The following is a 12,682-nucleotide window of genomic DNA, read 5'->3' as shown; positions in this document are numbered from 1 at the left end:
TCTCGGAAAGTGGGTTTTGAGGAACCCATTGCAAGGATAAACCATGCGATGTGGCCTTCTTCGGCAACACAACCAATTTGGACAGGAGAATTTGGATCAGTAGGATTAGAGCACAGATAGTAGCCCCTCCTCATCGGCACAAACAAGGCATCTCTGTTCATTAGGGTTCTCTAACCTGATGATTAGGGCTTCAAACATTAGGCATTACAGTTTGCTGTGTCTTACCCTGATACACATGTGCAGGTCACACAGACAACCTGTCAGCAGTACAGCTGTCTTCAAACAGGCACAATTTGTCTTCCGGATTTCACACTAACAAGTGCAACCTTCAGGCAGTGTTCAGCCTTTATATGGAAGATACAGGGTTCAGACCACAGTACAGACAGCCATGGCAAAGCTCTGAGGCACAGTTTGTTTTTTACCTGCTGCAGTCCTGCACACAGCTGGGCAGAGACTCCATCACGCAGAGAGAGAGAGAGAGAGAGAGAGAGAGAGAGAGGTGCTAGAGATGATAGCAAGAGAGAGAATGGTGATGGTGAATCTGCTCGTGACCTGAGGTTTCTGGTACGGCCACTTTCCCTGGTTGTCCAGGACAGGGGGTTCAGCTGCCCTGGTTGCCAGCCTGCCTGAGGCTCTGCTTACTGCAGCATGCAGGCTCAGCTCTTCTGAGACAGATTGCAGTCGTGTTGCTGCAGCCATGCTATAACCTGGATCTGCAGTTGCACAGAACCTGCAGAGAGAGACAGAGAGGTGTGTGTCGGCCTGCAGAGAACTTTAAGGGCAGACCTGCGCAGCCCTTAACAGTACTGCTGTTCTCAGTTTGGGCTCTCAGAACTGAAGGGCTCTGACACAGCAGACAGAAATCTGTGCTTCAGTTTGTGTGCCCTCAGCAGTGAGAGAGACGCGCGTGCACAGATTGAGTCCAGCAAGAGAGAGAGAGAGAGAGAGAGAGAGAGAGAGAGAGAGAGAGAGATTTCTGTTATGGCAAAGATGCAGATGTCAAATGGTATTGATGTGGCTTTCCTCGACCAGCATATAGGGCAGGGGGATGATAAAGGCTTGGTGGAATCGGATGGTGACTCGTTGGCTGAGGATTCTGAGCAGTTGATGGATGGGGATGAGATGGGTAAACGTCGTAAGATGTCGGTTGATGAACCGGTATTATATGCTCTGAATTTGCCTCAGCAAGATGTTCATGCTTCATGCTCGCAGACTAATGGCTCTCTTCAGTTTATGCTTGCCGCTGCCAACAATCTTATGTCGGATTATGTTCATGCTAATGAGGGTAAAGCAAGCTCTTTACCGGAAGGGAATCAAGTGGTTATTGTCATGGGAACTGACCTGATTTTACAACAGATTGCTGCTTTCCATGAGAGAGCAGCCATCTTTTACTTTACGGGAAGGACTTCTTTGATTACTAGGATTTGTGCTTGGTTGCAGTCAATGCTTGTCAGTGTTGACGCGAGCCAAGATGATGTTTCAGGGCAAGTATAGATTCCTCTCGTTGAAGAGATTTATGATGGACCAAGAGGATTTTTTGAGGTCCTTTTTCGTTCCCTGGAAGTGCATGCTTACATCATGACACGTATTCCTTTGTTCATGGACGATCAGCTCGTACATATGGTCCCTTGGAGGCCTATGGTTGAGTTTCAGGTGGTACTTACGCAAGCATGCCCAATTTGGGTGGAGGTGGTTGATTTTCCTGCACATCTTTGGCGACTTCTTCCTTTGGTTTTGAAAACCCTTGGTGAGGTGTTGGTGGAGCCCCGGTTGTGCCTCCCACAATAGGAACAAGGCTTGTATGCTTTGGGACACAGGGAGACCTCGCCCAATCAAAATTTCTTTTGAGATCCATGGGTTGCAAATGTTGGTTTTTGAGCTTAAATGGGGCACATTTGCTGGACACTATTTTAGATGTGGCCAATTGGGCCATTTTATTTTAGAATGTGATACAAGTCCTGAGGTATTGTAGCGTTCCTTGGATCCTGGCATGGATATACAAGAGCATCATCCCCAGCAAATGGCTCAGTAGCAAGAAGTTGATCCTATGCCTCTTGTCCTGCATGGACATGATGATGGAAAGAAGGATGTCCCGCCAGTTGGCATTGAGCATGCATTGCTTTTGGTTGGTCGGAATTCGCCTCCTCATGATGATTCTTGGGTCACTGTGGTTAGACATAATGCTAGATAGGAATCTCGTTTAACTCCTGCTCACCCATCTTCACAACCTATTACTCAGATTTTTCAAAGTAGAGGTAAGGGGTCACTGTGGTTAGACGTAATGCTAGATAGGAATCTCGTTCGACTCCTGCTCACCCATCTTCACAACCTATTACTCAGACTTTTCAAAGTAGAGGTAAGGGATTTTAAATAAAACCTTTATCTTCTCGTGTTCATGTGGCTAGTGTGGATGATAAAAGGGCTTTTGATTTTACTTTGCACTTTGATGCGTGTGGGATGCTTGTGCCTTCTCGGGATGTTTTCCGTTTCTAGCAACAACAATTCCCTTCTTGTGCTTCAATTGCTAGTTTGCAAAGGGTGGATCTTGTAGATGAGGTCCGCAGTGAGATGACGAGATTTTAGGTAGCTAAAGCTATTGATGTAAAAGGGAAAGGGAAAGTGGTGATTTAGTAGTTTTTTCTTCTGTGGTTTATCATGAGACTTGCTTTATGGAATGCTAAAGACATTTCTTCGAGCAGTAAGCAGTATCGGTTGTGGAAAGTTGTGTTAGCTGAAAATTGGGATGTTTTTTGCGCTGTGGAGCATAAACAACATGCTTTGGCTGGATCTTCTTGTGTATATAAGGATTATACAGTTGTTTTTAGTGGTCGGGTACCAGATAAATCTGGAGTTATGTTGGTCCTTAGATTGTCTTTACAACCATCCTTGGTTTCTCAAGACCCTCACAAGAGATTTCTTGTTCTGGAAATCCTATATGAGGGAGAGGTTTTATGGCTAGTGGACGTATATGCTCCTTCTAATGCTCGAGAATGCCGTCATCTTTGGGATGACTTGCACTGCCTTGCCATGGCTCGTCAAGGGTTTGTTATGGGTGATTTTAATACATGTGTATCTGCGGATCAGGTGACTTCACTGCACTCGGTCATGGATGGTCCTAAGTGGTAGGCTTGGGATGCTTTGGCAATTGTATCTTTGAAACAGGACATGTGGTCTTGGATGCATCCTTCACAGTCTGGATATACTTATCGTTCACTTCACCATCCAAACACTTGGGCCAAACGTGGTAGGATCTACATTTGTCTTTTCTTCTTGCAATTATTGATATGTGGATGGAGTGACAACATATCTTGCCAAATCACTATCCTTTGGTTTTGGATTTGACCCAGAGGCCTGTTCATGCCTTTAAGGCTCTCCTTGTTCATTTGCCTCTATGTTTCAACTAATATTTTCTGCTGCAAAATCAATTTTTGGAATGTATTCAGCAATTGATTGCCTTTTTTAGCTCGAGGGTCCTATCTGGAGGGATGGAAGCATGAGCTGTTTTTAGGGATAATGCAAGAGCGTTGTCCCGATAGTATGTATTCAGCATACTTCCTCTTTACGAGCTGAATTGCAGCATGTGCAATCTTTGTTGGCCTACTAGTTGTCTCTGTATTAGTCAAGGGATAGTACTGATGACTTGCTCACATGCATTGAATGGTTGAAATGTAGAGTTCAATCTCTTCAAGAGAAAGAATATGCAAAATACAAATTGCTGGCCCAAGTGGAAGCTTTGCATGATAATAACTGTCAATCTCATCAGTTTTTTGCTCGTTTATGCCAGAAATATGCTCAAGAAAATATTGTGCGTGTGTTGGATGAGCAAGGTGTTATGGTGACTGATCCTACTTCCATCATTCAAATGTGCATTGACTTTTACAAATCTTTGTTGGGTCTACAAGAGATTCTTTCTAATGTTGTTCACTTTGCTCGTCGATACATTTGTGATTTGGTTAGTAATCACGTTAAGCCTAAATGGGTTGATTTGATGGAGGTTGATATCTCAGAGGATAAAGTGGAGGATGTGCTATCCCATTTAGCATGAAGGAAAAACCCTAGCTCGGATGGGCTTCCTAATGAGCTGTTTTCAGCACATGTTGATTAGCTTAAGAACCCATTAACTAGCCTGTGTCAGCAAGTGTGGAATTCTGGTAGGATGCCTTCTAATTGAAAGATTGTTATCATTCGGCTATTGCCTAAGGTTCCCTCTCTGACGTCTTTGCAACAATGGAGACCCATTTCTATTATGGGTTCTTTGTATAAAATCTTCTCTAAAATCATTGCCAACATCCACGGCAGTATGGTTTCATTAAAGGTCGGAATATAATGCGCAACATTTTGAATGTTCAACTGAGGATTGACTATGCCAAAGCCTCAGGAAAGTAGGTTGTTATGCTTTAGCTTGATCCTGAAAAGGCATTTGATCATGTCAATTGGTCATTCTTGTGGTAGCTAATATCCACCATGGGCTTTGGTCCTCGCATGATTTCTCTTATTGATACCATCAGTCAGGGTGTTATGGCTCAAATTACACTTGATGGAGGGATCACAACTGAAATTGCCTTGTCTCGGTCTCTTAGGCAAGGCTGCCCTCTCAGCCCTTTGCTATTTGCTTTGGTTACTCACCTGATGCTCTCATTGTTGGATAAGTCGACTAATCAAGGAGAGATAGTTGGTTTGTCTCTTCCTAGTGATGCCCAACTTTTGGATAAAACTTTGGCTAATGATTCCTTCGTGTTTCTTAAGGCTGATCACACTAATGTTAATTGGGCATTGGTTGTGTGGAATCTTTTTGTTTTAGCATCGAGACTTCATATTCATGCTTAAAAATCTACACTGCTTTCTTGTACGGAGAATGATTTGCAGGCTTTCGGTTGGCATGGAGTTATGATTTCTAAAGGAGATATAACCCGACACTTGGGTTATCCTATTGATGTGGATGTAGCTTCCTATGCCTTGCTTAATCGGATGTCATCCCATATTCATGATCGGTTCATGTACTGGAAATCTCAAGGCTGGCCTCTTCATGTGAGACTTAAAGTTGGTCAATGCATCATGATCAGTATGATCTCGTTTTTTCTGCCATTGCTTCCTTGGACTAAGAAGTCTCTTTTGGAACTGGCTTAGCCTATCCAATTCATGTTGTGGAAAAAGAAAGGCAATCGTTTGGGCTACGTGTGGATTTCGTGGCAACATGTGACTACTCCTAAAAGGATGGGGGGAGCAGCTTTATTGGATGTTAATTTGCATATGGCTGCTTTGAGACTAGCAATTTTGTAGGCATTATATATAGGGAGTCATCCTTGGTCAAATATTGCAAAAATTTTCATCGAAAAGACTGGCATCTTCCATGGTAGCACGGCTATTCAAACATCTTGGTCGCATCTACTTAATTCTACGAGGCCTATTAAGGTCTCCCAGTCTTTTCTCCTCTTTCATTTGATTGCATCCTGCTAGGAGATGTTACGTTTTGCAGTTTAGCACCCTCTTGATTCTCGTAAGGAGGAAAATTCGCTGCAAGGAAAAGTGTTGGCTACCTCCAGGTTATTGGATTGGCCTAATAAAGATTTGCAACGAGACAAGTTTAATTGGATGGCTCGTTTGGGGTTGCAAACAGTCCATGATGGTGTCATTCCTGGGTAGCTCCGTCTATATTCTTTCTTGCATATTCAGCAGCACTTTCGGGTGCCTCGAGGATATCATGACATTTGGTTGTCTATACACGATGTACTTGTGAGATTCTCTCCTGTGCTTGCTTTATAGCCATCCTCTCCCTAGCGAGGTTGGATGTTTGTGCTTCCTGATGATTTCGAGAAAAGGTCAGCTAATCAGATATATCATCAAATGGTTGAGGCCAAGAGATGGGTCACTGGAAAGGATAATACATTATGGCATATTCGGGACAACAAAAGGAAGTGGCAAGAAAGATTTATCCAACTCTGGAAGTCAAAGATTCTTTATCAGGGTAAAGTGTTCCCATGGAGGTTGCTTATTGGGGGTCTTCCAATTGGGAATGTCTTGGGTGCTCGCAAGAACTCCGCTAGTCACTATGTATTTTGCACTACATGTCATGAGACATTGCTTCATCTGTTTGTCTCTTGCCCTGTTGCTAGACAGATTTGGAGTTTTGTTTCTCGTGTGTGGTCCTCGACAACTCAATAACGGATATGAGCTCATTCGTGGATTATGGGAAGAATGACCTCTATGTCTACTTTGCATTCGGATTATTCCTACCTCTTCCATTTCCTTGGATAGACAGCTCTATGGCATATTTGGCGTACTCGGAAGCGTTTATTTTTTATTCAGTCTCAGGCATCCATGGTCATGTGGTTCGCAGTTTAGTGTTACGGCAGATCTCCTCTATGGTTTCAGCTGATTTGGTTCTTCCTAACATTGTTGCTTCCTGGCTGGATATTGTTTGCTCCACACCAGCTATCCTTTCTGTGTGATATTTGTGTGTTAGAGTCTTGGTAGCTTTTCATTTGTGTCTATTTTTTCTTAGCTGACTGATGGTCTGATGTAAATATTGCTACTTAATTCAATTATCTTCACCAAAAAAAAGGGAGAGAGAGGTGTGCAGATCTATAATACAGCAGACAGACCTGTGCCACAGCAGATAGAAAGAAAGAAAGAAAGATATATTAACGTCTACATAAGGCCAATGTGGCCTATGAGACAAAACCCAGAGTACATCCATGTCTAATGTCATCTCATCCGTAAGGTAAAGATAACATTACAAATAAGTGGGTGGCCTATGAAACAATACTAAAAATAACTATACGCTTGGGCTATACTAGGGTTGAACCATGTGTAGTGTTGTTCCATTGATAGAAAAGAAAAGGAAAGGAAAGGAGAACCAAATCTGATAGAGCCATGTACAAAAGTGTGGTGAAGACTATGGGCTGTAGTTGATCTCGAGATCTGCACATGATCTCAGCTATGATGCAGTCCCTAGCTGCTTCACTGATATGCCTGGTGGTGAGTCTTCGGTGTCTCGTGACAATGGCACTGATCCGACTATGGTGTGGCCTTCTCGAACGTAGTCCTGGTAGACGGGGTCGTCATGCTCGATGAAGGGAAATGGCTCTATCCAATGTGACTCCACGGCATGGCCTGTAAGGTGTCTAGCGAGGTGGCTCTATCTCTGCTAGGCTGGTAGTGTTAGTAGGGTCGGCTCTGTGGAAGAAGTCTGTCACTGCTCTCTGTGTGTGTCCTTCTGGATGAGCTGCCCTCCTGTCTTGTAGTAGTGCAGCTCGGTGCCTCTCAAGATTCCAGGAGGAAAAGACCTAGGCATCTTTGGTCCTCGTACTCCATGACACAATGAAGAGGTCCAAATCCATCACGGAAGAGGCAATGGTACCGTCCTCGTATGTCATAGTATATTGTGCATCTGCATATGTAGTGCTCCTCCATTTGAGGTTCTCGACCACAAAGCTGGCAAGTCCTATCTTCTGCTAGGGTATTTGTACATCTGCTTGTCTCCATCTGAACCTATGTGAGGAGGTGTGAATCTGTCCGATAGCAACCCGTACGCTATGGGAGAGATGGGTGTCCATATATGCTAGCCGAATAGTGAAACCATCATCAGAGAGACACAATAAATGACTCCTATAGAACTCCATCCTCAATCCTAGAGGGAGTGGTGGATGGATCCATGTCCTTGTTGTCTCAATCCTCAAGATATCAGCTCTGATCACCTGGTTCAGCTCTGATCGGTTGAGAGAAAGTGTAGGGCAGTCAAGGCTATAATCCAAAGGTGGAAGACGGTCAATATCCAAACCATATAGGCTCATCCAAATAGCCATCTATGAAAACCAACAGTTCTTCTCACCTCCTGCTGCTAGTTGTCTAGATGAGGTTAGTGCCAATCTAGAGTATCTATGGCGTGGAAGTTCCCATAGTCTGTGCCAAAAGGTCACTGCCCTGAGGAGTGCCTCCGTAACTATAGGTGTTGCCCCTAGCTCTGCTCTGACAATGGGATGTGGGGTGGAGCGCTTACTCCTAATCATGCGTGCTATCATCATGATCAATGGCATTTCCATGCTATCCCAACCATCATAATAATCCCTCTCTACTCCAATCTGATCAGTGAGTGGGCTAAGACACTTGTGGTACAAGCTGCAACCCCATACCTCTGCTCCATATAGTAATGTAGGTGTGACTAGGGTGTCAAACAACCAGAGTTTGGTGCGGGGCTCCTGGAACTATATGTGGGCACATTGACTCTCAAGTGCCCCTAGTGCTGCGTATCCACGTGCCAGACGTGCCTCTAATGCCCCTCTCAACAAAAAACGTGGGCCAGAGAAGGTGACTCCCAAATAGACATATTCCCTCACATGCTCCAGTATGTCTCCCCCAAATGTGAACTGGTACATAGATCTAGTCACCCATGCTGCTGAAGTATTGAAAACCATGGTTTTGGTCTTCCCAAGGTTCACTATGAGGTCTTTGTCTCTACAAAAGATGTGCAAAGCATCTAGATGGCATTGCAATCCCTCTAGTCAGAGACAGGGACAGAGAGAGAGACAAAGAGACAATAGCAAAATTGCTGGTCAAGATATTGTGTTCATCGATCAAACTGTGGCAGCCTTGGTCCGGACTCCGAGGCTGATGAAGAAGAAGAAATGATTCCATGCACGGAAGAGATGGTACCCTGTTCTGATAATCAGCCAGCTGGCAAGCATCCCAAGCATGCTTTGGAGGAAGCTCTGGCCTGCACAGAGGGTTCTACTCTGGCACATCCTGATTTTTTTTTGGGGGGAGGGGGGTGCGCGGGGGGGGAGAAACTATGCAGAATGAGGGTCTCTACCCTGCTGGTTAGAGTTTGAACCGTTAGGTATTACCGTTTGCCATGTCTTAGCCCTGATGACCATGCGTAGGTCACACAGAGAACCTGTTGGCAGTACAGCTGTCTTCAAACAGCCACAATCTGTCTTCCAGATTTCACACTAACAAGTGCAAGCTTCAGGCACTCTTCAACCTTTACATGGACAGGTGCAGGGTTCAGACAACAGTGCAGAGAGCCATGGCAAAGCTCTCAGGCAGAGTTTCTTTTTTACCTGCTGCACTCCTGCACACAGCCAGGCAGAGACTCCAGATTGACTGCAGTCCTTCACACGCGTACATGCCCCCCCACACACACACAAAGGTGTGCAGATCTGTAATAAAGCAGACAGACACTTTTATGCGCAAGCCGTCACTCATTTTACTTTTTTTGAATTGAACCTCTGTCCATGCAGGTGCTGATTGGTCACATGAGTGCATGGGTTGCTTATGCTTATCCAAGGCCCTCTCTTGAGGGGTTTTTGCCATCCTTCGGCTCCTCATCTTACATGTATGCATGCACCATAGGGCCATCATTTCTATCCACTTTATTAGGACACTCGGACATAGAACTATCCACAAGAAAAGCAATGGCCTGCTAGGTTCCCCATTTGAGCCAAAAAAGAAGTGGACACGTGCCAGAGCAGTGTACAGGGAGCCAATTAGGCCTCATGCAGGTGGTGTCCCACAACATACATAATTGATTCCGTTATGCAGCATGCAAAGTAGGTGACACCAACAAGTGCAAATGGCAGCCATGGCATCCTTCGACAAAGGCTAATATACCATTGGGCAGCCTTCAACTTGCACCCAGATGGGACATTCACACTGATACAGACATTGGAAATCCACTAGAGGCTTCCAAGGCACAACATGAACCAAGTGACGTTCAAAGGACAAAGGCAACTTTGTCAATAGAGCATCCCACATCTGAGGAGAATGCAGCATCACTTCATAAAAGTCTGTATGGCCAACAAAGATGTCGTCAACATAGTCTGCCTGAGGGCAGCCATTGATGGATTTTAGCAAGTGTCGGAATTTTGCCCATGAAAAAGCGAGATGACACCCTTCTCATAAAAGCCAGAAAATGAACACAGCACTGCCTTGGTGTCTACATTAGTATCCATGACATCCTCCTCAACCTTATCAAAAGCACGTGAAAGATTTTGGTGAACATAATCATCCAACAGTGTGTTTGCAAATACAAGCAGGCGATCCCAATCCAACTCTTGGAGTTCATTGTCATGAAGGCAATCATACGCTTGATGTGAATTGCAGATGGATGAGAGCCATGCATTGGAAAGGTCTATGAGGAGGCAGCTCGCATGATTGGGAAGCTAGCACACCTTGGTTTGGATGATGCAAAGTATCAAGAAGTCCCAGATTTATGTGAGGCAAGATGAAATGCTTATCACTTATCTATGCATGAAGCAACATATGTATTAGATCCAGAGTTCCGAGGGTGTGAACAAGAGAAGGATGATAAACTAATGCAAGGTTGGGACATAGTGCTTTCTAGATTGATTCCCATTGATACTATTGGTGAAAGATCAGCTTGGTTTTTATAGAAACAAGTTAGGAAGGTTTGGGTCAATTAATGCACAAATAGATCGGCTTAAGATTGGGGTTGCCTTGTGATGGGAAGATTATGGGGCACATACACTTGAGATTCAAACATTGGCAATGCAGATTTTGTCTCAAGGTGCCAGCTCCTCTTCCATTGAGCAACTATGGAGTGTACTTGGGCATGTTGCATCTAAAAAGCGGAATAGATTTGAGACAAAACAAGTGAATGACTTGATATTTGTCAGTGCAAACTTGCGCTTGCTTGCAGATTTTGGCTTCCCTCAAGGCAGAAAAGTTTACAGCTCTTGATGAAGAAGAGTCCTTTGATGATGAGGATGGGGAGACACCTATGTCTACACATATGGCTGATGATCAAGATGCTTTGGAACTTGCAAATGCTGATTTTGATGATGATATGGCTCTCTCAGATAATGCAGATGATAAGTCTTTTGGATAGTCTTGCTGCTAGTGGCAGCCATGTATGATCCAATGGTTACTTTGAGAGACTTTCAAATTCCAAGCTGCCATATTTTGTTAGCTACACTTATTAGTTGATGCTTCTTGACTCTTCTATGTAGCATAATCCTAGATTATCATCTATTTTGAATCTTATAAGTTATGTGCCATCTCAATTTAACCATCCTTTCATCTATGAAAAAGACTGCCATGTTTTGCAAATTATACATGTGTTTTTCAAAGAGCTTTTATGAAATATATAAATGAATAGTTTGAGATATATAAATCATGTATATAGTACAGGTTGTTCCCCTTACGTTCCCGTTTCCCTTGAGGCTTTGTTCCTGTTCCCTTAGGACCCTGCGTTCCCGTTCCTATTCCATTGCTACTATGATGCATGGCAGTTTTTCTTATCAATGACATTGGTTCTTACGCAATGTTCAGGTTAGAGGCTTTTGCCCAGCAAACAGGTTCTAGATTCGATAGCATCCTCCCTAGGAGATTTGAGAGCTTGTTGGGAGCTTTACTGCTAGTTGGTCTTCAGTAGCATGACTCCAACTTGGCAAAGATCTAGACTCCCATCATCCATTCATTCAAAGGGTGTTGGGAGTAGGTTCAGATTGACTCATGTGTCATTATCAAAACTTGGCTTCTTCCCCCAGCCTTCCAAATCACCTTGAGAGACTTTGTATATTTTTCATGTAGCTTTAGCTATGCTGAAAGCTCTTTAGAATGTCCTTCATGTTGCACAATGGCATCCCCTTGGTGGATCTGCATTCCACCTTAACTTCTTTACCCCATCCAATCAAAACCACCCTGAGAGATGTTTTACTTTGCTATTATAATTATATGCATTTGCCATGACATCACTCTCATGGTTTCTACGATAAGGTCAAGGGTGTAATGATCCTGGCAATTTACAAGGTCACAATTTATGGCAATTATGTATTCTCTAATGTACCTTTCACCTTGTTATACACTGAGGCTCTATAGTCTCAGTTTGAGCTTTCAGCTTTGTTGTCAGTTGTATTACAAAGGATATTATGATATTCCATTGATTATAGTCACATTCTGATTTATAGAATTCATTGTCTTCTGTAGGCATTAACCAACCAACCCTCCCATCCTACCTATGCTCGCCCACCCTGTTGCAAAACTCTCCTCCCTGCTTCTGACCCTCTGTCACCCTCCCCTACTCCTTTGCTGTGCAACTTGCTCCCCAACCCCCTCCCATCCCCTTTTTGTGCCAAAAAAGACTTCATCTGTAACTCATGCACATGACCATGAGACTTTGTTGAAACTTACAGAGTTTAAAAAGATTTTTGAAAGATGAAATGTATGTGAAGAACAGACTTGCATCACCATTTATGACCCACTCCCAAAAGTTTCGGCGCACCTGGGGAAGTCCACAAACAAAAAACCAGTATTGATATAGAATCTAATGACAATATATTTTCTAGAAGAACAGATTAGCAGACCAGAGATGTGAGCTGTAAATTTCACCTATAATTGACCATTATGCAGCATCACTCAACAACATAGAAATTATTGTTTAACTCTTCACAACACCTTCAACTATCACAAAATTCTGCACCCTGCTCACATCCAAATTTCCAAGCATGTTTCTGGGTATCTAGAAACATCACAAATACTATTTAATCTCCACACTTTCTCTTGTTGCACTACCAATCTCCAGCGAGACATACTATCTAGATGAAGCTGTGTTTTGGCATAGAAATCTTTTTTATTATAAAATTCTGTCCGGTAACAGTAAACAACTAGAGCCCTAACTGTTGTGCAAAACCCAAACACAGTAGTCCATATTTCTATCAGCATG

General features: G+C 43.6%; 1 protein-coding gene across 1 annotated transcript in view; it reads right to left on the bottom strand.

Annotated features, from left to right (window-relative positions):
- Positions 1-12,271, bottom strand: part of LOC148032191 (uncharacterized) — a 76,372-nt gene extending 64,101 nt beyond the window's left edge. Inside the window, exon 1 of the mRNA XM_087682823.1 lies at positions 12,151-12,271. The gene's annotated coding sequence lies outside the window, so the exon portion shown is untranslated. The remainder of the gene's footprint in view (positions 1-12,150) is intronic.
- Positions 12,272-12,682: the final 411 nt, after the last annotated feature.

Source organism: Lygodium microphyllum, chromosome 8, assembly GCF_053477565.2.
Source record: "Lygodium microphyllum isolate KBCC chromosome 8, Lygodium_microphyllum_v1.1.10, whole genome shotgun sequence".
Classification (NCBI taxonomy): domain Eukaryota; kingdom Viridiplantae; phylum Streptophyta; class Polypodiopsida; order Schizaeales; family Lygodiaceae; genus Lygodium; species Lygodium microphyllum.
Note: the sequence above shows the minus strand (reverse complement) of the source record. Positions and strands in the feature narration are given on the sequence as shown.